The sequence below is a fragment of the Lissotriton vulgaris genome, chromosome 3_2, assembly GCF_964263255.1.
Source record: "Lissotriton vulgaris chromosome 3_2, aLisVul1.2, whole genome shotgun sequence".
In the NCBI taxonomy this organism is placed as follows: Eukaryota; Metazoa; Chordata; class Amphibia; order Caudata; family Salamandridae; genus Lissotriton; species Lissotriton vulgaris.
Window position 1 is genome coordinate 18,122,557 of NC_141690.1, and position 26,726 is coordinate 18,149,282.

Sequence of the window (26,726 nt, forward strand, 5' to 3'; positions counted from 1 at the left end):
TGGACATGAGGCATTTTACAGTAAGAAATATCTCTAAATACAACAGAGCATGAATAGCGAATGCGAGTAGCTGCTCACGCTTGCTAAATGTGCACTTGTGGTCCTGCCCCAGCTAAACCACTTCAGCTCACCCTCAAGAGAGCATACGCAACCTTTAGGTGAAATTATGTTCTGTCTCATCACTGTAGCCAATCACTACAGACTATCAGTTCCTCCAGCTAGGCCATGCTCTTCCCTTTCAAGTCTTGCCCTCTCTCCTTCCCCTGTATCTATGTCTCTTCAAAGGACCATGCTTTCACTTTGTCTTTCTTACACACAAACACACACCCGCACGCGCACACACACCCATGCACACACACACCTGCACACACACGCACACTCGCAATGCATTTTCTTATCTTTTGGCGCTGGCCGTATTTTGCTTTTAATATCTCAACAAGTGTGCATCTCCTTCACACACTTTCCCTTAGACTCATTATTCCAAATGACACATATGTGGCTGTCGCCCTCTGTACTCTTCAGAGAGTCCAAAGATGGGATGAGCATGTAGACTGAGCACTGTTATGAGTCATTGAGAGCCACTTTGAGAACTTGCACTGCTTTCAGACTCAGTTTCTGAGCTCCCAGTCTTTCCCAGTCACAAACTCCATCCAGACCCTGAATTTAGCCAAACACTTAGAAGCAATTTAGCTTGCATGAGGTACTATAAAAGACTTATATGCTGCTTAAAGAACATTACTGAAAAACATCTGGGATAATGGAGTGCTCCTAGGAAATGGGGTCGTGTATACTATGCAACATGAACTGAAAATTGGGAAATATTACAAGTACTGCATCCCTGACTTGTATTACTAATAGGGTCCTTGCACATATTTTGAAGAAACACTTTTTTTATTCGTAAAGTTTAAGAGTGTGAATATAGTGCCAGGTAGGGAACCCTGGCTGTTTTTGGTTGGATCTGCCCCACTTATCATCGTAGCCACGTCCATTGCACTACCGTGGTGGTCGAATTTAAATGCAAGGAGGTCAATATCACTGCTTAATGTCTACTTAACTTAAGCAGACCCCCAGGTACCAGTCCCACATAACCGGCTCTACTCAGACCCCTCAATTAGGCCCACGTGAGGTTTTCATCACGTCGTTATGCCATGTTGTGTAATTGCAATTTGCATTTGACCTACTTATGTACCATTTTTCTAAATGCTGTGCCACAGGAAATTACGCACACCCCAGCACTCAATCCACCACTTTTGAAACCACATAACAGTGCAGTCGATCCAAGCATCACGGTGTGGTGGATGCAGAGCAGGCAAAGAGATTTTTGTCATTTTGTGCATGAGATTAGACTGGCCAGGTTTTGTGAAATACACACCTTTCTGAGGCGGCAGCAGCAGCTTTGGTCTGTGTGACTGAAAGAAATAGCTCCTTTGTTGTCACTTGCGAATGTACATTACAGATACACATGACTTTGCTTTCTGACACTTTCTGACTGCACTGCCCCTGAGGTACAGCGTGGTCTTGGGAAAGGGTTGTACCCAGCTCACTCTTCTTTCACACGCCGCCATGCCGTTCATTTGAGTTTAGGGCGCTCAGTCTCATGATTGCGGTGCGTGCTGACTTGTACAGCGCCGAACATGCAAATAACGGGTTATTGCGCCCAGGTGAGTTTGATTTCATTAGCAACTCACCCATAAGAAGGCAACATATCTTTGGTATGGAAAGTACTGTCTTAATCAGTACCCTCAAAGAAGAAAATATTTATATTTGAGGAAAGACCTACTCACCAGCTGCAGCAAATTATAATTTTTCACAGCATTTCGAGTGTTGTACTCGACGCTTCGATAACAAGCATTAAGCACGGGCACACGGACCGCGGGAGGGGGGGGGCGGGAACGGGCAAATGGACAGCGGGAGGAGGGCGGGTTAACGGGCACACGGACAGCGGAGGGGGGGAGGGAACGGGCAAACGGACAGCGGGAGGGGGGGGCGGGAAGGGGCACAAGAAGGCTAGAAAAATAAAACAGCACTCACCTGTACATCTTCCGGCGGCAAATGATCATAACATGGCGTCGTAAACAAAAAAAAAATAACATCCGCCCACTGCCGCATGACGTGGGCAAAAGCCTAAAATTCTCGGGAACGCCCACGAATCTGCTCCGGCATTGACAGACAGATCTCTGTTCCAATGGCTAGCCTCCATTTATGGAGCTAGCCAATGGAACAGAGGGGAGGGACAACACACACATACTGTACACATAAGATTTCGCCTGCGCCAAAAAGCTGCGCGGTGCGCAGCTTTCGACAGGCGAAACCTAAAAAGAACGACTTTCATGTCTGGCTGTACGAATGGGCGTGGGGCAAAGCAATGATAGCTCACTGCATCTGAGTGGACGCACCAGAATATATGGCTGCAAATTATTTTTAAGATAACACAGTCCTTTCCCCTGCAAGGAATTAAAATCCAGACACAAATGTTTTAAAAGTGAGCACTGTTTAAAATGAAGCCAGTGAAGAGAGCATAATAGAGGTACTGGGGGAGATGGTGGAGGGAGATTGAAAACAAGGCGGGGTGCCATGTTCTGTACCAACTGAAGTGTAGAAAAAGGCCTTCATACATTGCCACCAAGACGGAGTTCCCATAATCATGGCAGCTCATTATCAACCCCTGGCCCAGGGCTTTCCTTGTTTACATTAGGACCCAGTGAAAGGCTTTTGTGAGAATGCGCCTCACACCGAGACAAGTCCCAGAAATGTAATTAACCTGCTCATTCATAGAAAGGTTATCATCCAGGAGAACACTTTTGGGGGAGTTGGAGACAGTCCCAGTTCAGATGGTCACCAATCGGCTGACCAAACTGCATGTGCATTCCCAAAGAGAAAAATGCCTTTCTTGCTGGAATTAGGCTGAAGAAAATTGGACGTGGACCAGGAAGCAATTTTCAACCTGCAATTTCTACATTTGATTTTAGTCCATTCTGGATTGGGATCCAAAGTAATAACAAGTTGCGTGCCATCAGCATATGAATCATATCAAAGCCACATGACCTGATACCTTGGCCAGGGTAGTCACATATATGTTAAAGAGGGTGGGGCTCAGAACTGATCCCTGTCACACCCCTTTATCCAGAACCATAGTTCTGTATTTATAGAGGTCAATTTGTACAGTAAGGGTTTGCCTCGCCAAGTTCAAAGCTTTCCCACTGACACCAATGTCCCCCAGTCTCTGAATAAGGATTGAGTGTGAGATCATGTCAAACGCTGCCGATCGATCGATCAAGGAGAGCCAGCATGGCTGAGTACCCCTGATCTAAGGCAAGCCACATTGTGTCTGTGACTTCCACCAATGCTGACTCCTTACTATCAGGAGTGCGGAAGCCTGACTGGGAGGGATCTAAAACGGAATGGGTTTCTAAAAAAGATACCAATTGTTGGTTTACCAGACTCAATAACTTTCCTGAGAAAAGGGAGCAATGATATTGGTCTGTAGATTCCCAGGTCTGTAGCGTTGGAGGTGATTTTTTTTAGAATAGGTCTGACCCGAGCTGCTTTCCTTTTAATAGGGAGAGCCTCCAAACTAAAAGAGAGATTACATAGTTCCGTGATGGGCGCAAGAAGTATTGGAGCCAGGATGGACAATAATGTGAGGGGCAGAGGGGGCATCCGGAGATCCACATTTGATCCTTTAGAGCAGGTCCAGTACTTGCTCAAAAGTGGCAGGAATTAAGAACTCTAGAGTGGTAGACTGAGGGCTAGCTATAGTTTCCAAAGGGACTTGCCTTATCGATGACACATTATTTGATAGAGATTGGTAAATGGTTTTAATCTTTTGCACAAAACATACTGCAAGATCATCGCAGAATGTCTGAAATGCAGAAATGGTAGGGATACACATCTTCGGATTGGTAAATTCTTTCAGAACTTAAAAAGCTCTTTTGAAGAATTACTTGCAGAGTTGATTCTATCAACTATATTGATCCTTCTTGTAATATTGATATTTTTTAGATATTTTCTGAATGCAGATTTATAAATGATTTCCTCTGCCAAGCACACTTCAAAGAAGCACCTTTCTCCTTTTTAATGAATGTTTATTGGGACAACGGATGTTATCTGCTTTTATTATGACAACAGATGTTATCTGCTTTTATTATGACAACAGATGTTATCTGCTTCAAAATGTTTTTTTCACTAAGACATGGGCATTGGTGCAATTGCTTTATATATTTGATAATATCTTTAGCCAAATGCCATATTTTTTCATGCATGGGGAGATTAACTGATTTGCTCAGAATCAGAGTTGCTATGCTGAGACCTAACAAGACCTAACAAGCATTGACAAAGTGATTAGGTCTTGCCTTTGAGACTATTAGGTCTGCCATTGCCTTGTGCTCCTACTGTACAGCACAGCATTTTTGATTTAGGGAATACTGGAAGCTATGCTGAATAGCAATGTGGCTGCTGTGCAGCATGGTTAAAAAAAATAAAAATACTATGATACAGCCAATCCAAATAAATGCATTAACCCTGGCTGCTCTTTTTGAATTAGCTTTAGCTATACTGCAAAGTATCCACACTGCTGTACAGCTTGGTTAGAAAACATTGCCAAATCCAATGGCTCTCAAAGGTGAGACCTATTGTTTTTGGCAATGCTTGTTATTGATGTCTGATGCCAAGATATGCGTCAATGGAACATATTAATGGAACATATTTAGGTGGCTCATTGGGGAAAGCTGGGAATGCAGCCCTAGCAGCAAACCTAAGCCTGACATAAGTAAAAATGTCTAATAGGCTGGTGGTATCCTGTAGCTAGTAAGCACCTAGCTTTAGACATTCACCACTTGCAAAAAGGAGTACCAGCAGGGACAGCTCCTCCACTGGAGTGGAGAAGCATCACTACACTTAAATGTCCTCCAAAGCCCCAGAGATGAAAAATAAAATGGTAATTTTACCCTGAACTGAGTGTCAGGGTAGGGCGAGGCCTGCTGAGTAGTTGCAGGGAGAAGTGGTGGGCAAAGGACGGCAGTGCACTGTTTAAAGTGCACGTCTCTTTGGCCAGCTGTCTTGCAACGGCCAGCCAGACATGCACACTTTAAACCTCTCAATTCAGCTGTATTAAGACAGCTGGATTGAGAGCTAGTGCCGGCTGTCAGTACGCTAGAGAGTGCTGAGACAGGCCCCTCCCTACAATCAGGGAGCTGCTCTCATGCTGGTCAACAACATGCGAGCAGCACGAGGATTGGTAAAGGGAGTTTGCTGGGGCCTGCACTGCCGTCTCAGGAGAAGAGGTCCGGGGCGAGGAGGACGTTGAATTGTCTGGATTCTGGTAAGTTTTAATTTAATTTATTTTTTATTTGCGTGCAAGCCTATAGATGCCAGCCGCTATTGAGTCCCAGCTGCAGGAAGTGGCTAGCTTCCTACCTGATGTTTTAATTATAGCGGAAGTAGGTGATTCTGTATCAGGGTCATGGTTGGAGATGAGACATGTTGTGGCCTGCCCTGAGTGCCAGTGTCTGACAGGCCAGCATTGACAGTGCACAGTATTGATTTCAAGTGAGGGTCTGGGCTACTTTCCGCACAAAGCCGCCAACAGAGAACCATCAATCAACTGATCTCTATCAATCACAAAGTGAGGAAGTTGAGACAACACGTCTTATCAATGTACCGAATATTGTGCCTGTCCTGTTGAATTATATGTGTATAGTTCCAGGACCCTAGAGCCTGCCCCCTCCCCAATGGCAGTGTAAGAGTTTCCCACTTCCACTTTCTCACTGGGTTGTACCCCAGCATGAATTAAAAGAATGAATCTACTTTAAAAAAAATACCATTGGAAGCAGGAGCTGAACTCAACCTTATATTTGGGTTTTCAGCTTATCTAATTTCGGGTAATAGTTTTCACATAACAAAATATCTTAGTATGATGTTTCATGATAACCAACTACTCTAGTGAGCTTTTTAGCAAGAATTCTAAACGTAGGTTGTGTAGCTTGAGTGGTGGGAGTGAATCATTCCGATGCATTCCAGATGATCGAAAGACCACATACCCCCCTAAATAGCACAATCTCTTGCAAAAAGGGGGCAAGGTAGCCCTGAGGTTCCTTATCGAAAAGGAGTATATCGTCTGCATACAATGAGAACATCACTGTTTTATCTGGAGAAAAAATATGCTATGCGAGGCATGTTGCTTTATTTTGCATGGTAGAGGCTCATCTGCTAGGGCAAACAAAGAGAGAGAGAGAGAACATCTGTGCTCTGGTACCTTTACCGATCTGGACCCTGGAGGATAATATATTATGCGCCTTCACCCGACCCCCAGGATTGTTGTCTACAATAGGCACACAAGCTTGAGTAACACAAGTGCTGTATACATAAAAAGCCATTCCACTGAATCAAAGACCTTTTCCGCATCTAAAAAGGCCAAGATTGCATCGACTTATGAATATATTTGATGCATTAGGGTTTTGCAGCGTGGCTACAATATGGGCCCCCCTAAAATAGCAGCAAGCAAGTATAATCCCCTCACTTTAGTTTCCAACCTCCTGGGGTCAGCCAGTGCTTCACACTTCACCCCCCCGCCCCCCAACTCTCCTTGTAGTGGTCAAGCTTGCTCACTATACACCATGTGGGGGCTGGTCCAACAAAATTGCCATGGCAGCTTTGGGTTTCCAGTCTGACCTTGTTAGCCATGGCTGAGTCTAAAATCAAGTTAGTGTAATGTGACTCATGAGCTAAGTCCTCAAAAAATGAAGTGAATACTTTTTAGGGGCATATACATTAAGGATGGCACAGGGCCAATTGCAAAAAACACAGCTGACCAAAACCACCATCCAGGCCAGATCAGCATACACTCTACTCAATTAGAAAGCAAAGGACCTTAATAAGAGACTAGCTAACCACCCCCCTCCTCCACAAAAAACTATATGAAGCAAAGTAAAAAAAATGGGTACAAACCTGGAGCCTTTACAAGGTGTAAATTATGGATGGGTGCAGAGTTTTTCTGAAATCAGGGAAAAGACATTCTACTGTTGCCAGGAAAGAGCAGTTATATGATGGTCTGTAGAGGGAAAAATGTGGTATTTTCCTAGGTGCAAGATCGATAAACAATTATGTCATTTTTGAGTTTAGGCAATCAGATGTCTAGGGATTGCGAAAATAAAACTACAATAACAACATCTAAGTGACAATATAGTTTCAAATCAATTAATATTCAAAGAGACAGATTACACAGTGGGTGTGAATAAAGGTAAACCTTTTGGTGAAGTAAATAAAGCATGTAAAATGCTGGCCTAATACCTACAAACACATGGCGAGGTCGTCTACTGATGCTGCCAAAATGGATCCATGAAACGTTACAAAAGAGGATAGGACAATAATATAAACTTTTAAAGACATCCACCAAGTCTTTTACATGCCTAATGACGTACAAAATCGTTTGATATAGCCTTATAACCCGTTGTAGAGGGCTATACCAGCTATTAAAGGCCCTCTCCAGCATTGAGGGCCTTTAACAAGGGAGAGGGACTTTAATAGTCGGTATAGCCCAGCTACGAAGGGCTATAAGGCTATTAGACCATTCTGCCGCTGGAGGGCAGAATATTGTAACAAAAAAAACAAAGTCTTATGGGAGCGTGAGGGGATTAGAATCCCCTCAGCTCCCTGAAGCCTTTGTTCACAGCCAGAGCTGTGAACAAAGAAACATTGGAATGTTGGAGCTCTAGGCTTATACCAACCATTATATGCCCGGAGCACTCTATTGTTTTCAATGGAGCTCCCAACATTTCAATGTTCTGCTAATAATTAAAAAGAGTATCTGTTTGAAAAACATTTGCCACAAATCAACCCTGCACAAAAGCATATACTCAAGGCACAAGTAGAAGAAATAGAGCTGGCCATAGCCATTGATCAGTTACGATAGGAAAGATGGCTCGACCCAGATGGGCTTCCAAATCAGTTTTATAGTTGGTACATATTAACTACCTATTAACTCTCTTTAAGACTTTATTTCAAAAGGAACAGTATAAAAAACACAACTATACACCTAAAGCCTATGATGGTATCAAAAAACACAAATATATACCTAAAGCCTATGTCCAGCTATCTCAATTGTACCCCGTAATGAATCTTTTCCTACTTTGACCACAAGTAATGCATACTGAATAGATGTTCCTGACACTTGGTCACAATATATAAGGTGTTGCCATCTCAGTGGCCTTCCATGGGCTGAGGTCTTTCTCCCTTTTGCTGTCATTAAACTGTCTTCTTCTCCTTATCTATTATTCTTTCCTTCAGTGCTCCTCCACGCTCTTCCTTGGACAACCTTTTGCATAAGACATACAAAATCCACAATGTTTTTCACCCTCAAAAGTTGTGTTTCAACATTGTGTAAGTATATACCAAAAATAGCTTGTTTAATATCTGGGAACGTTAAGTAAATCTTGATACAACATACATAGGATTCTCAGGTACCATCAATAAAGCCACTTATAATCCATAATTCGTCTTCAGGGTTAACTGGTATGCCAATGGCACCTACAGCAGGTTTCTCCAATGGGTAGACTGTGAGCTACTGGTAGCTCTCAGCTACTTGTAAGTAGCTGTCCTGTGTGCAGCCCAGCCTATTATATGAGATGTTTTTGTTTGGTAGAAGTAATATATGCATACCAAATGTGAAAAGCGTGTCTTCAAAATGAAAATATTTGAGTTTTCAGCATTCATATGCTGTTGTTTGGATAAAAATGCTTGACATTCTAAAATATATTTAAAGTCGAGTGGCAAATCAGGCAATGTCAGAGATGCTTACTACTCATATTATTACCTTGATACTAGGGGTATTACAGTTATGGCTCATATGTACTAGCCATGTGAAGGCAATAGAACTTGATAAAGCCTTTTTTACATCACTGATGGCAATCCTGCCTGCAGCACTGAGGTGATCACTGCTGGTAATCTTGCATGGGGTGGCCACTTATATAATCTTGTCTAATATGCTCACTATTACAACAGTAATAGCAGTAGCTCTGAATACAGAAAAGGTTGGCGATCACTGACCTAGACTCTCTTATGTGTTGTTGTATTATTTATGAACAGTTCTGTTTTTTTAATTATTTTGTGTCCTCTTTTATCAATAAAAAGATTTCAAAATGTGATGTAGCCACAACAAACTTAGTGAATCAAATGCCCTCATACTCATACAATTGTGGGAGGTTTTAGAGTTTCAACATATTCCCAAAGCTATTTGAATTTGGTTTAAGGTTTGTGCTAGATTAGAAAACCTTTAGGCTGTTGGAGCATGTCAATCAATACACTTGAGGGCTTGAGGAGATTTAAGGACCTGCGTGAGCTGACTCCGCACCAAATAATGTATCACACGAAACAAGCCACGGGTCCGGGTTAGGAGGAGGTTAGTGTGTCATGCAGGGGGGAATCCCCTTTTTAGGACGGTTCCCCTCACACACCAGAGGTGTCATGCTTCATCATGGGGGTGCCTCCTAACACAAAAGACCTAGTCTTCATGTGGGCTACAACCCCCTCTCTATGAGGGAGGAGCTATGGGATGTTTTATTTGATCAGGCAGGGTATACTAAACTCCTATGTGAGCCGGTGTGTGTGTGTGGAGCAAGAAAGTGCAGGGCTGTGATGTGAGAAATAAAATTAAAACTGGCTATTGGGTTAGCTATATTGTGACTTTATTCAGCTACCCAGTGTCAGGATTAAAAACAATGACGCAGCCTTCTTCAGGGTAAATTTATTCAGCTACTGCAAATATACAGTGTGTATACGTGGAAAAAATATTTGTAAAAAAACACATGAATAGAACAAAAGTTTGGTCGTGCGTGACTGAATAGGACCCACACCTCCTGTGGCTCTGGTGTACGTACCACATGGCTAATATTTCTGGACAGATGTAGTGAACTGTACAACACACTGCGGTTTTATCCAGTTCATACTGAACAGTCAGATTACTGGTTCAGTATCAAACTTTTGCTCTATTCATGTATTTTTTACAAATTATTTTTTTCACGTACACACACTGTATATTTGCAGTCACTGAATAAATTGACCCTGAAGAAGGCCGCAACTCTATCTAGGTCCTCTTGGCTGAAACATGTTGGTCTAGCTACACATGTGCTTCTAATGTCGGCACGTGTGTTAACAGCTCCTCATTGTTTTTAATCCTGACACTGGGTAGCTGAATAAAGTGACAATATAGCTAACCCCGTAGCCAGTTTTAATTTATTTTCTCACATCACAGCCCTGCATTTTCTTGCTCCACACACACACCAGCTCACATAGGGGTTTAATATACCCTGCCTTATCAAATAAAACATCCCATAGCTCCTCCCTCGTAGAGAGGGGGTTGTAGCCCACACGAAGACTAGGTCTTTCGTGTGAGGAGGCACCCCCATGATGAAGCATGACATCTCTGGTGTGTGAGGGGGACCGTCCTAAAAAGGGAATTCCCCCCTGCATGACACACTAATCTCCTCCTAACCCAGACCCGTGGCTTGTTTCGTGTGATACATTGTTTGAGCATGTCACCAGTCTGAGTGAAGCATCAGGTTCGGTTGGGTGGTGTGCTGTTCTTGATCAGGCGCTGCCTCTACCAGCGACATTAAAAATGTAGGAACCACAAATAAACATGTTTCTAATTGAACTGACCAAGGGTAGCAATTCTGAGGCTCGAATGGGCATTGATACCAGACAGGTTTGCATACCAAGATGAAAATCAGTCCTTGGAAGACTGGGGTAATATGTTTCATCCTGGGAACCATAGCCATGTTTATGGGAGCTGGTTTTTGAACCTGTCAAAGACTGCATGCTAGCTTGTTTGGAATGCTGGCAAATAAAGCAGCAAAATACTTGACGAGGCTTGTATTTGTAATCAAACGTAGGATTATTAGGTCTAACTCAATGATACGTTTTGTATGAGTCTTTGTTGCGGAGTACATTTACAACTCGAAGTATAACTATAATTTTTGTATAATGGGGATTAATATAATATGCAATTTAGGTGGTTGTTAGAAAGGCTGGTGAAAGACTAGGTCGATGCAAAGGACTTACTATGCACAGTGTTGTGATGATTGGGGTCAGCATTAGACATCCAGACATGCCTAGTAAATAAATGCTGTTTTGGTTGAAGGTTAATAAAGAACTGTAGATGATCACTACCAAGCGGGATATGTATATGGATATGTTTGCCTAGAGGAGGGACAATGCAATTGTATTATGTGTCATGCATGTCAGAGCTGACGTTCAATGCTAACATGTCTCACTCCTTGGTAACAGTTTGATGCAACAGGCATGATCAGAGTTTTCCATAGGGAAGGCGAGTGTAGAATAGATATGCGAGAAAAAACACAAGCGAAAACACAACTAGGTTTCTTCATTACTGTCAGTTCAATAATCCAGGCATTGCCTGACAAAGCCCCAAGATTTTTATAAATGTATTTATGGACAGGTGGACACAGCTGAAACAAGAAAGTGTTGTAGGATTTATGACATCACCATCATAATAAAAAATATTTCATCAACAAGAATTCAACATACATAGGACCTCACCGACAAGAAATGTGATCACTATGATGCATTTATAACAAGGCTGCTGGAGGTCAGAGGATGCGGGCCTAATAATGAATGAGGAAGACACCAGAAGAAGCCACAGTCAATGAAATGTCAAGAATTCTCCAAGTAGAAATCGGCACTGGAAGTATTGCAGTTACGCAACAGAAGCGTGACAACACAATGGGGACTCGAAAGAGTACAAAAACAATAAGAGCCATTTTCACAAAGGTAAATTTGGTTGTAAACTTAAGTTTACTCTTTCAACACATTGCAGGAATTAACAAATTGATTCCTGGCCGGCATAAGCCCATTTAAGGAGATGGAGTTATTAGCCAGAAGTGCAGAGATCTGTACAGCTAGAAGTCCACTAACAGATGCTTCAACCAATGGCCTTCCTTGAAATTTTGAAAGCACTAAATCAGGATTCAATCAAGTAGGATTTATAAAGCACACCTAATCACCCGATAGGGTAGCCAGGCGCTTGCAGACCCAGGAGACTTATTCAAACAGTCAGGTCTTGAGGGCCATTCAGAATTCCGGAAGTGAGATGATGGTTCTGAGGTGCGTGGGGAGGTGGTTCCAGGTCTTTGCTGCGATGTGGGAGAAGGAGCTTCCTCAACGTCTGCTTCAGTAGATGCCAGGAGTATGGGCAAGTTAAAGGGAGGTGGAGAGTAGTCTGGTTGGTGGAAGTTCAGGTGGGACATTATGCAAATGATTAAAATATCCTCGACTTCACCTGGTCATCTATTGTACCCAGCTTAGTCAAAGTACTAACAGTAACCAGGGGAAGAAGGGAAAACAAGGAGGAAGAACACAAAGGTCCCACGTTGCACCCCAGTCTGAGACAGAAGCAGCTGAGTAGAAATGTTTCTCTGTGGAAAGAACAGTAAGAAGAGGTAAGTATATACTCTGTTTACACCCTAGGATTATCACTAATCTCTAGTCTAATATGTATATACCTGAGCTATTCCCTTCTTCTGTGTGTGCTGGTAGCTGGGGTAAATAAAAGAGTATAGAAACCTGGATAAAAGAAAAAATAAAGGGGACCTGTTTTAAACAGATTCAGTATGTGTGCATGTCTGATATAAGGTAAATGAGGTAATGGAACCCACCAAAAGTCATGTACAAACTGCTCCAGATAAATTGGTTCTCGGTAATGTCCTAAACATAAATCACTTTAAATGCAGGTAACTAATCCATTCCTTTATTTCTTGAGGAATCGACAAGAAACAATGAAAAATCAAACCTCCATCAACTCAGAGTGTAAATCAGATAAGTGTCATAAAGAAAATGAGCATGCAGGTATAAAGCTAATGTCATCTCCTTCCAATTAATACAGGGCCTGTGTTGACATAACCATGGTAAATCCAGTATGGCAGGAAATTGAGGAGACTGAATAAGATCAAAGGTGATTGTTTCCTGATGTTTCTTCTCAATAATCAATGTTAAATCAGCAGTGACATGTGTTATAGGGCCAGACTTAAGAGTGCTGCAATCTATAGTTCTAACTTACTCCCAAGAGGCTTTGGACACTAGGGTAATGTTTCTACTATGTGCCAATTGTGAATCCATGAATTTGCCAGTGGTACCAGAGTCCACCATTATTTGATATCCATAACCTGTTGTCCCCATGTCAAGCAAGAGGAAAAGAAGAAATGGCGTGAGGGAGACAAATCAGTTTCTGCTTGTGCGACAGACACTCCCAAACTACCCGAAGTCTGTGTCTCATAAGGCATCCTGCTTTTTAGTTTTCTGAAGGTTTTCTGTGCTTTGGATTCACAGGGCATTCCCTAAAGGAAATGGCCTTGTTTTCCACAATATAAACACTATTTTTTGTCACGCCTTCTCTGCTTCACTGCTTTACTAAGGGGTCCCCTAATGCTCCCAATCTGCATAGGTTCTAGGTCTTAGATGGATCTTTCTTAATCAGGTTTTTTCTCTTTATAAGCAAAAATACGACCTTCTGACTTCCCCTTTTGTTTTTTTCTTTCACATATTCAGAGGTCTAATTTGACCACCAGTTCTATCAGAGCAGTACAGGACTCCGGAGGATCAACCACCTGTGCTAGGAGATCTTTCAAATCATCTCTCAGTCCTCTATTAAACAAGGTGTTACGTTTTTCTTCAGGCTACCCAGCCTCCTCTACCAGTCTATTAAAGGTGGATATGTACTTTATTAACAGCTAGATTCATCAAAGACCAGTTTTGCGAGTCTTTAATAGCGATTCATAAGGAATCGCTATTGAGGACTTGCAAAACGGGATTCATGTAGGAATTGCAAAAAATATTGCGATTCCTACATCTTCCTTATTTGCGATTAGCAAATTGCTAATCGCAAATAAGGAATAAGTCCCATTCATTCCTATGGGCCTAAAGGCCCATAGGAATGAATGGGGAGTATTCCTTATTTACGATTAGCAATTAGCTAATCGCAAATAAGATAGCGATTTCAAGGGTGCAAGGGGTGTCCAAAGGACACCCTGTAGCACCCCTGAAATGCAAATTTACACAGGTGTTGCGCACACACATGTCCAAAGGACATGTGTGTGTGTAACATGCAACAGAGAAAAATGCACTAAAGTGCTTTTTTCTAATTTTTCGCTATTTACCACGAAGTCAGACTTCGTGGTAAATAGCGACCAAATATTGCGAATTCACAATTTCAAATTGGTTAATGAATTGCATTTATGGAATCTCTAATAGAGATTCCTTAAATCCAATTCCTTGCAAATATGTTATTTCGCAAATAGCGATTTTTGCATTTGGGTTGATGAACCCCAAATGCAAAAATTGCACTCGCAAAGGGCCACATTCTCAGAATCTGGCCCTTTGCGAGCGCAATTTAGCTTGATGAATCGGGCTGTAAGTCCCTTGTCCCTTGTTTCATGTTTAACGGCTCAGTATCTACTGACTGACTGCCTGTCAAAAAGCTTCTTGAGTTCACCTTTGAAAGCAGTGCAATTTTGCACTAAAGGGTAATTTCTTTCTAATAGAGGTATGGACCATTTGGCTCCAGACCCCCCTAAATATGAAATGACAAAAGCCACTTTAGCTTCATCTGTTGGGAAACGAGCAGCTTTACGCATAAAGTGGAGTTGGCATTTACTTATAAAGGCTGCAAACTTGGTAGGATACCCCGTAAACCTTCCAGGAGGGGCCACTGGAATGGACTGAGGTGTTGTAACTTGTATAACCGGAACACTAGTACCAGGAGGCTGAGAGAAGGATGTAAACTGGCATAATACCCCCACTAGGTCCTACTCTCATGCCTCGTTGCAGGGCATCCATTCAAGATAACAGGGCCTGGGTTTCCTTCTGCAAATTACCCAACATGTTGTCTAAATCTGTAAGTGTTACCTGACTCATTTCCATCACACTCGGGCGGAAATTAGAAATTTTTTGTAGGCTTCGCGTTCTGTCAGATTTACCTACGTCTCCAAAGGAACGTTATGCAAATGATGAAAATATCCTCGCCCTCACCTGGTCATCTATTGTGCCCAGCTTAGTCAAAGTACTAACAGTAACCCGGGGAAGAAGGGAAGATAACAAGGAGGAAGAACACAAAGGTCCCACATTGCACCCCAGTCTGAGACAGAAGCAGTTGAGTAGAAAAGTTTCTCTGTGGAAAGAACAGGAAAAAGAGGTAAGTATATACTCTGTTTACACGCTAGGATTATCACTAATTTCTAGTCTAATTCGTATATACCTGAACTATTCCCTTCTTCTGTGGGTGCTGGTAGCTGGGGTAAGTATTAGAGTATAGAAACCAGGATAGTAGAAAAAATAAGGATACTTGTTATAAACATTTTCAGTATGTGTGCATGTCTGATGTAAGGTAAATGAGGTAATGGAACCCACTAAAAGTCATGTACAAACTGCTCCAGATACATTGGTTCTCTGTAATGTCCAAAACATAAATCACCTTAAATGCAGGTAACTAATCCATTTGTTTACCTCTTCAGGAATCGACAAGAAACAATGAAAAATCAAACCTCCATCAACTTGGGGCATAAATCAGATAAGTGTCATAAAGAAAATGTGCATGGTAGTATAAAGCTGCGAGCAAACACCATATCGACATAGGAAGTATGCTGCTTTTCTTTTGTTTGCTCTTTGAAAAATAGGTGAAACCTCCCGGAAGGGGTCAGGAGCCTAAAGCAGTTGTAGAAAAGAGTCTAGGAAGCTTCCCATGGGGTTTAGAGACTACCCCGATGAGGATACGACGATCAGGAGACAAGTGCAGTGCCTGCAACAGGGACGCCGCGATGAGGAGCAAACCGACAAGGAGACGTGACGACTCCGAAACACAGATAAGAACCCAGAAGCAACTAAGCAGTCCCAAAGCTAGAACGCGAAGAGTCCTTGCTCAAGAGCCTCTGAATTTGAAGCTCCTCTCCCTACTTCCGCGCATGTGAAAACGTGGGAGTCGGCCATATTTGCAGTACGCTAGGTGCTCGCGCTCGGCAGACCTGGCAATCTCCTGTAAGGTGATCCAGTGGAGTTTCCTGAGGTGGTGTGTGATGTGGTTTTGTCGGGGAAGGCAGAAGATGAGTCTGGCTGTGGCATTCTGTATTGTCTGAAGTCTCTGTATAAGGTGTGCGGCGATTCCTACGTAGAGGGCATTGCCGCAGTCCAGATGGGTGGTGGTGAGAGCTTGTGTCATAGTGCATCTCGTGTGTAAGGGTATCCACTTGAAGATGTGCAGAGCGAGTGAACAGGCGGACGAGATGGCGTTGATCAGAAACATGGATGTTTATAAGCAGTTCTAGGCTACGATCTGATCCATTTTCACCCTGGAAATGGTTGATTTACCCAAAAACATGGCTGATATAACTCTCCATTCAGAGAGTGAGGGAAAACGGAACCCCACCAAAGCTGTTGGGGACATAAGGAAGGGCTTTCGCCACAGGGGAAAAAGCTTTCTCGGTGGGGGAAATAAAATTAAAATAATGTATTTACGCAATGAAATCCATTCTCCGTGCATGAGGTTCTTCCTCCAGAGTACGCCTTACAACAGGACTGCAACTAAAGTTTGGAATTGTGGGATTCCCAATGGAATCCGCATGGAAACAGCCAAGGTTCCGCTTTTCACATGGATTCCAATAGGAATCAATCAGTTCCAAAAAGTAGAAAATCTGTCTGTTCAGTATTAATACTTTTTTCTGGAATAGGGCTCTAAACATGCAAGGGCACAAAGCCAGTGGGCACGCTGTTGAAAGGGAAACAAGCCATCAGTGGTGGCTCCTCCAGTATGGCGGAGGCATTGCCCCACTGCTTTTAAGCAGTGCAAACTAAAGGAAACCTAACATGACAATAACTGAGTTATTATCATTTTATGTTTCGATTCTGCTTTGCAGTGGGCGGGCTGCTCTGCTCTCGGAGCAGGGCAGGGCAGGTGAGGAGTGGTTTGCCCACCACTAAGTGCACATGACTGTTTGGCCGGCCTTCTTGGGCTGCCCCATACAGTCATGCGCTCTTTCCCTGTTCTCCATGCAGGCTGCATTACAGCCTATGTGGAGAACATGCCCAGGCCCCCAACCCCTGGCTGAGCGTCGAACCAGGACACTCAGATCAATCACAATACTGCATTGCATATTTGTGATTGATCAGGGGAGCCAGGGTGCTTACCAATCACACTGCAGCATTGCATTATTTTGATTGGTCAGGGGAGCCTGGCTGTGCTCCCTGTTCCCCGATGCCGGTGAGGAGAGCAGGAGCAGAGATGCAGGACCCTTCTGCAAGGTAAGTGTTTATTTTTACTTACATCGCGCACTTCCCCCTGCCCCCCGCCCCTGCAGGCTGCCCCTTCCCCCGCCCCAGCCACCCGTGGCGAGCCATGCATGGCTTCCAGTGCAAGCCACTCAACACAAAAAGTTGAAAGACACCCACGAAAAGTAAATGTGGCTCTCTCCCTCTGCTGGCATTGACCTGGAAATCCAGCAACGAACCACCCAGATGTCTGATTTGATGCCAAACTGAAGCCTGATGCTGCAGCTGCCATGCGCTGGTCAGTAAGATCCAAATATTTACAGAATCCTGACATTATGAAACTAGGTGCAGTATGTAGGTAATTCATATTTACCGACTCTTAAATACCGAATTTTACCGATTCGGTATTTAAGAGTCGTAAATATGAAGGGGGGAGATGTAGTTATTACAGATTCTGTAAATACCGAATCGTTAAGATTCGGTATTTACCGATTCTGTAAATACCGATTCGGTAATGCCCATTGATTCCTATGGGCATTGAAGCCCATAGGAATCAATGGGCATTACCGAATCGGTATTTACCGATTCGGTAAATACCGAATCCTGCAAGGGTGCAGGGGGTGTCACTTTGACACCCTCTAGCACCCCAATTCGGGACTTGTGTGCCATGTGGCACACAGACATGCCCTAAGGGCATGTCCGTGTGTCACATTGCACAGGTGTGCATGCACACATGTGCATCCACACCTGAATTCGGTATTTTACCACCCAATTGGATTGGGTGGTAAAATACCGTATCTGTAAGGCCTTTGGGACTCAGAAGAGTCCCACCTACATCTGGGTTTTACCGAATCGGTAAAATTACCGATTGGGTATTTTACAGAATCGGTAAATTTACCGATTCGGTAAATTTACCGAATCTGTAAAATGATGCCCCTACATCCCAATCACCAAATACCGGTCGGTAACGGCCGAATTCGGCCGTTACCGACCGGTATTTGGACTCCTACATCTGGCCCTAGGACGTCTGAGAGTCAGGTCTGTACGAGATATGCGGGCACATGCATCATTGTAGGAATTTGCATTTCCTAAATTGCGAAAATTAAGGAATCGCAATTTAGGAATTGCAAAATCCTATGCATCAAGAAATCCTAATTTTTTTAGGATTTCTTAATTTTCGGAATTTGCGACTCCTTAATTGCGAATCGCAATTAAGGAATGGCATTACATTGATTCCTACGGGCCTAGTGGCCCATAGGAATCAATGCCGTTTTGCATTTCTTTTTTTTGGAATTCGCAATTTGTTGATGCATTGCAAGGGTGCAGAGGGGGGTCCAAAGGACCCGCACCCCTGAAACGTATTTTAAAGTGCATGTTTCACACACACATGTCCTAAGGACATGTGTGTGTGTGTAACATGACACTTTCCAAAATGCATTTTTGTGCTTTCATAAAGAATTTCGCAAATTAACACGAGGGTCAACCTCGTGTTAATTTGCACTTCCTATTTCAAAATTCGCATTTTTAAAAAAATGGATGCATTGCATTTAAGGAATCGCACAAATGCGATTCCTTAAATGCATTCGCATTTTTAGGAAATGCAAAAAAAAGCGAATTTTGAAAAATTGTTTCATGCATCCCAAAAACGTATTTAGGACGCGCAAACCGCCGAATTTACTGATTCGCACCGTTTGCAATTCCTAAATAGGTTGATGCATGTGCCCGGTAGATCATAATTTTCTTGTAAAAAATTCTGTAGATACTGTCTGTGTTTTATCAGATCTCAAACACTGAATTAAGATAATCTGATACATTTAAGTTTGGTTACGGTCTGGGCATGAAGGGTGGGTGAAATCTTCATTTTTCATACCTGTGCTATTCAGCTGGAGGCCAGATATCCTGGGGTATTGGGTAGGGATAGTCTGTTGTTGTTACAGATTGTAATCTTCACAAGTTACATAATTCACCACAAATTGAATTTCCAGTTGGCTCTCGACTACTAAAAGTGTAACTCATACCCAATTAAATGGTATGCATGTTAATGACCTTGGGAGATGGAAAGGATGATTCAGCACTGCTAGTAGTTAAACCTACGAGCTACAGGTGACATGTGGATTTCTCCTGCACGTGCTATAGAACAAGTAGGCCTCTTCTGTAGTGATGTGTTGCAGTCCTGATGGCGGGAGTAGCAGGACGAGAGTGATGCGGAATGGGTTTTATTAATGGGTTGGCAGAGTGGCATGTAGCGAATTGGAGATGGGTCTAGAGAGGTGGAGTCTCATAGAGCCACGTGGCAAGAAATGCAGATTTACATGCTAACTAGAAGAGATTAAGAAGAATATTAATAGCCTCTTGATGAGACGTTCATAACCGTAATTATACATTGTAAAAACTAAATGCATAATATCTAAATTATAGTTTCTAATTAAAGCACAGCAGCTTATCATATGGCGATTAAAGAATTAAAACAGTTTCATGACGCATGGTAGGTCTTACTTTTGTCTCGAGGCGAGGACCGGTGTTAGGGAATCTAGAGGTAAACTGGTACAATAGGTGTTTTCAAACAGTAATCCTTAGCTATTTTAAAGAAACAGCCACAGGTGGAGTTGGAGTCTGTTTATGTGGATTCACCTGGCAGGCAGATTAGACGGAGTGGGCCAATAAGCTTGTATTTGCTATGGGTACACTCTCGCATCAATGTGGTTAGGAGGATACTCCAGACACGAATCAGTTTCCATATCACTATTCCGTAATCCCTGTCTGGTAGCAGGGGACAAGAGTCAGGCTTCAGCCTATCTCCCTGTGGATGTAGTACAAGAACTCATTTCAAAACAGCACTACAGTTAAAAAGAATAAATATGTAATGCTATAACGTATGTGTAAAAAATAAACATTTATTAGATGCCAACTACAAAAATGGATAAAAATGGATGACGTGGAGGGGAAGTGAAGAATAGATGGTTAACTGTGAATAAAAAAGGGTTTTCAGTGACGGCAAATAGGCACAAGAGCGAAGCTCGAGTTGTTTACGCCTCTCAGACCCCCATGGTAAAAAACCTCCCTGTTATTCAAAGTTTAGCCTTTTATAATTTAATGTTTGTATGGTTCCCCAAAATCACTGCTCCTGCCTCCAACATATGTGCACAGGCATAAGGGGTAACCATTAATGACATGTCAAAAAATGTATTTAAAAAACCTGGCCTCCTGCCGCTCACCCCCACCACCCTAGATATATATCCTTCCCAAAATAAAACAAGCATTGGCATAGCCGAACGGTCTTTCCTTTGGGACCTTATAAGTGTTTAGCCATGCAACAGTTGATGTTGTTGACCCAAGGATATTGTAATGCATAACTAAATACTTATAAGGTCCCAAAAGCGGGAACTATTGGCTATGCCAATGCTTATTTTTAGTTGTTGAAGTTTTGTATAGCGCAAACTCGACCTGAAGGAACTGAAGGCTCTCTACATGAGCACCAGTTACATTTTCTATTTAACCCCTTCGCTGCGGCGGCTATTCCGCCGCAGCGCTAAAGGGGCGGGGCGGCCGCGCGGCGGCCGCATGCTGGTGACAGAGCCGCTCCGTCACCAGCCGCGGTTGAGCTATGCTGGTGACGGAGCGGTTCCGTCATGACCCGCCCGCTCTTTAGAACGCCCGCGCAGGCGCGAAATCAGCGCCGCGCAGGCGCGGCGACTGGGCCATGACGGAACCGCTCCGTCATCAGCACAGCGCACCCGCAGCTGATGACGGAGCGGTTCCGTCATCAGCATGCAAAGGGTTAAGGCAAAGGAAGTTTACGTGATGTGTCCAGAAAAACAGGCTGGTTAGCTGACGCTGATACTAATAGCACCGATAGTGTTTTAAAGAGAGCAAGCATTAAAAAGCTGCGTTTGTTTATAAGCTAAGCCTATTATCCTGAGGGGTTTTACCAGTGTAAAACAAACGTGCAACAACACAACAGCACCTGATGTAACAGCAGCTTTGTGCAGTGAACTGTGGGTGAGTATTATGTAATCTTTGGACTGTCCCACTTCTGCTCCTTTTTGTCGATGACCCTAACACAAATGTCCAGAGTAGAAATGGTTGTGGAGAGAAAAAGTCCCCACACGCAGATCCCACCATTAACAAGATCAAACAAAACCTGTGGTGCCTGTCACAGTTTTGTATAGCGCAAATTTGACCTGAATGTATTGGATCACTATACATGAGCGCCAGTTACATTACACATGGTCACATTCATTTTTTTAAGGCACAGGAAGATAACGGGATGTGTCCAGAATCACAGGATCTTAAGCAGACGCCGCGACTAATAGCACCAATATCGTTTTAAAGAAAGCAAGCATTGAAAAGCTGTGTTTGTTTATAAGCAAAGCCCTGTTGCCATGAGGGGTCTTATCGGTAGAAACCAAACGTGGAACACAACAGCGCTTGATGTAACTGCAGGCTTTGTACAGCGTACTGTGTGTGTGAGTGAGAATTATGTAATCTTCAGAGTGCCCCGCTTCTGCTCCTTTGTGTTGACGACCAAACCACAGATGTCCTGATTAGAGATAGCAGTGGGGAGAAAAAATCCCAGCACGCAGATCACACCATTAAGAATATCAAACAAAACCTTTGCTGCCTTTCGCAGTTTGGATAGCGCAAGTTTGACCTGAAGGTATTTGAGCGATATACATGAGCACCAGTTAGATTGCACACGTTCACATTCATTTTCTTTGAAGGCATGGGACGATTATGTGAAGTGTCCAGAATCACAGGATCTTAAGCTGATGCCAAGACTTACAGCATGATAGTGCCTTAACAAGAGGAAGCATTGAAAAGCTGCATAGTCGCACAGTGCACCCCTCTCAAATACATTCGACTCACCCCCCCCACTTTAAAGATTACTGTGTTGCCGCTAAGCCGGGCAGTGCATGCCTGGAGTTACGCAATCTCACAGGCGACATAGGGGAGCCAGGGAAATGCTTGTACCATTTAAATATGTGTGGGCTCCAATGAGTTCCTGAGCAGGGGACAATAGCAGTGCGAGCAAAGCGCGCACCCTGCTGTGTCCGCCGCAGCAGCAAGTGCGCTCGCCAGGAAACTGAAAGCACCAGTTACAAAACCAAGCCTAATCAAGTACTTGTGCTGGCATCCACGAGAGCAAGCAGTGGCGCGCAGGCCATCGGTTTTCAGTTAGCAGGCGCGCTGCTGCTCGCTCCCGCAAGGTGGATGCCAGCACAAACACAAGTGCACAGAGCTGACCAATTTCTAAAGGTCCTCTCCTAGAGCAGTGCATGCGCGCTGCATAGGCAAGACCTAAAAATGAAATAAATACCTGGCCTCTTGCCAGCCACCCTCTGCAAAATCCACTCACTCCAGCTGAAAATAAAAAAACATGACCTAGCCTCCTGACACCCACCCCTACTACTATCTGCGCAGTCCCACCCCCTCCCTGCACAAAGCAGTGCTTCCCACTCTCACACTGAGAGCGGCAGACAGCCCAATGCTAACTGAGGCAATCTGAGAGCCACTTGAAAGTACAGGTGGAGTACTACTACGTGGAATTCCACAAAGTTGAACAAAAACTCAGTGAATTCCGCAACTTCCCTCCTTCGGACTTGCAATTAATAAAATAGAAACCTCATATACTTTTGGTAAAATAACAAGTATCTCTGTCTTTACATGCTAAAACGCATATAGTCATTTCACAAAAGTGAAAATGAAAATTTTTCAAGCAGTGAGAGAGGTGATGATTTTGGGATCATCCCTAACCTAGGAAGAGAACCAATAAGATGCCTTTAAAACAAAGAGCATATCTTGCTGAACGATTCGGTGGTGGTCTCATCCTCTTAGGACCACCCCAACCACAGTTATGGGCAAAAATACAATCCCAACCAAAGGCCCTGCAAAGATATGGGATGAGATTAGCAGTGGGCAGTGAATATTATAGTATCCAATATCAAAATAATTCTACAAAGAGCTGCAGTTTAACTCGTCGTTGCTAGGTGCCCCTCACGAGTCAAATGCAAAAGCATTGAAACTATTACATCAAGTTGCAGTTCCACTAGTCGTTACTAGGTGCCTCTCACGAGTCAAATGCAAAAGCATTGAAACCCTTTCATGAAGCTGCAGTTCCACGAACCATTACTAGGCGTCCCTCATGAGTCAAGTGCAAGAGCATTTGACTTGAAGGACACCTAGCAACGACTAGTAAAACTGGAGGTTGATGTAATAATTTCAATGCTTTGGCATTTGACTCATGAGGGACATCTAGTAATGAGTAGTTGAACTGCAGTTGTTTGTAGAATAATTTTGATATTGGATACTATAATATTCACTGCCTACTGCTAATCTCGTCCCATAATGCTTTGAAGGGTCTTTGGTTGGGATTCTACTTCTGCCCACAACTGTGCATGGGGTGGTCCTAAGAGGATGTGTCAGGGACTGTCCGGGACTATGTGGGGAACACAGTCAGGGACTTGGGCAAGGGCTTGGAACTGGGTAGAAGACATACACAGAAAGGAGGAGTACAGCGCTGCCCAGGATCATACAGGGAGTCAGAGGAGAAAAAGGGATCTAAAGGGGAAGCCTGTACAGGTGAACAAGATGGGTAAGGCTCAGAAAGGAATAATGATATAAATCTGTCAGTTTCTTCTCTAACCGACTGGCTACAAGCAGCCAGCAATATCCATGCCCCGTACAAAAGAATTAAACTTGCTCGGCGCACGGATGCCAACAGATGGTTTTCTGCCGACTTGAAAAGCAGGAAACTGGCTCTCCGTCATCTTGGGCGCCTGTGGCGCCGCGATTATGACACTGAGGGAAAAATTAAATATATTAGGGCGAGGAAGGAATATATGAATGCCATCTCTGCAGCAAAGGTGGAGTATTTCTCTTCTCGTATTCTTGACTCATCAAACAAATCTAAAGACATCTTTTCTGTCTTCAATGAACTGACCAACTTGGAGAATGTCCGTCCTAAAGCAATCCCCACCCAGTGTCTGTGCGATTCACTCAATTCCTACTTTAGTGATAACATTACAGACATAAAATCTAGCATTCCTCAACCAAAGACCCCAATCACGACCGGTATGGCAATAAAGACTGGCTCTGCCACCCTCACCAATTTTCAACCCATAACTTACGACCAGCTCTTGGAATTAATGATGAGAGTCAAATCTGGCTCCCCACTGGATATCTGCCCCCCCGTATCTTGAAAGAATGCTTCTCCACTTATTCAACCCCTGTTCTTGCCCTTCTAAAAGACTCCCTCTTGTCGGGCATAGTCCCCTCCGCTTTCAAAGAAGCCACAGTTATACCTTTACTAAAAAAAACCGGGGCGGATCCTGGATGCAAGGCAAATTACAGGCCCAACTCCCTATTGCCTTACTTGGCAAAAATCCTAGAGGCGCACGTGGCGAAAAATCTCTCCAATTTTTTGGAGGAGTCCTCCTGCTTTGACCCTCATCAGGCTGGATTCCGGCCTGCACACTCTACGGAGGCAGTGGTCACTGCAGTTTTGGACACACTTCGAGACTGCGCAGACAGACGTTCTCCCCAGGCCCTGGTGCTTCTGGACCTGTCGGCCGTGTTCGACACGGTCGATCACAACATTCTGATCGACTGTGTCGGACAGGCCGGCATACAGGGCGTGGCGGCCTGCTGGCTGAGGTCCTTCTTGGAGGACCGCTCCCAATCGGTGCGTCTGGGGGATTTTACCGGTGTTAAACAGTCCATCCCATGTGGAGTGCCACAGGGCTCCTCCCTGTCGCCCCATCTGTTTAACATATACATACTCCCCCTTATACAAACCTTGAGGGACAAACAGGTGGGAGTTTTTAACTACGCAGATGACCTGCAGTTACTCTTCACCATTGATAATTCCGAAAAATCTATGAGTCACTTCCAGTCAACCATGAGGTTTATTAAATCCTGGATGGATCAAAATCAGCTGAAACTAAATCCAGGTAAAACCGAACTGGTACTGACTGGGGATAGTGCTAACTACTGGGGTCCTCACTATTGGCCTTCAGATTTGGGTCAAGCTCCGCAACCATCACCATCGGCTAAAACGCTTGGAGTCATTGTGAACAGTGATCTCTCACTAAAAGCACAAGTGGGACAAGTGGTCTCCAAATGCTTTTACCAGCTAAAAAAAATCAGGAAGGTCAGGCGACTGCTAACGCCTGAAGCTATTACCCAGGTTGTGATCGCCACTGTTCTGTCCCATCTGGATTACGCGAATGCCATCTACCTGGGTCTCCCAAACTATTTACTCAAGCGTCTCCAGATGGTGCAGAACTATGCTGCTAGGCTGATCCTGAAGCAACCAAGATGGCAGGCGGCGACTCCTCTTCTTATCAAGCTGCATTGGCTTCCGATCATACAACGTTGCTACTTCAAAGCGGGCTGTATGATCTTTAAGTCATTACACGGCAAAAGCCCTAAATTCATTAATCAATTAATTACCAGATACGTTCCCTCCCGTAACCTTCGCTCACTTCACCTAGCCCTTCTTCAGACCCCTCCCTTTAAACTTAAACGTTCTGGTGGACGCAGGTTCGCAATACTGGCCCCCTGCCTATGGAACACCTTTCCCCTGGAAATCCGGTCCTGCCAAGATCTCTTACCTTTCCGGAAAGCACTGAAGACCTGGCTTTTTAGACAAGCTTTTTAATTCACCTTTTCTACTCTCGATTGTGTTACTGTCAATTTTAGCGCCAAGAAACTAATCAGTGTTAGTGCGCTCAATAAATGATTTAATAACATAACATAACATAACCTTTAATAACAAAGGAAGGGCACCCACAAGGCAATTTAGCATTCAGACTAACTACACCCACGACAGACGTGCAAGACATATATATGAAACAACATTAACAATAAAGGGGGGTGCGGGGTAAAGCACTCAGGAGCTCCACACAGTAAGACTGAAGCTCAGTTAGTTCTTCACCAACAATTGCTGTTACAGATACTGACTCCAAATACCCACATGTAGGATATGCATGCAAAGGCAGGGTCTGTTGAGGTTATACCTATGGTGATGTTATAAATGCAACTCAAAGACAATACTCACAGTGAACAAGAAACACCACCTAGGTAGTCTGCTGTGCCCACGGATCCTGGTGATCAAACAGGAACACGCAAGGCAGTAACAGCAAGAGGGTAGAACTAAACAAAAGCACAATAGACAAGGAGCTAGCAAGGAGGAGTGCTTAACCGGAAAGGAAGGAAATCACAGGGCACACCTGGCAGAAAGCAGGTAACAAACATACAAGGCAACAGAAGCAAGACAGCAGAATAGAAAGACAGCAAACTAGGAACTGGAACCAATGAATTGGGAAGAAAGGCAGGGACTAGAAAGGGATATACAGAAGGGGAGGCTACAAGGGTATACTAGAATAGTGCAGGTTAAGGAATCAAGAAAACAAAGTAGCATAGAAGGCAGTCCTGGGGCAGGAACAATAATTAAGCTAATG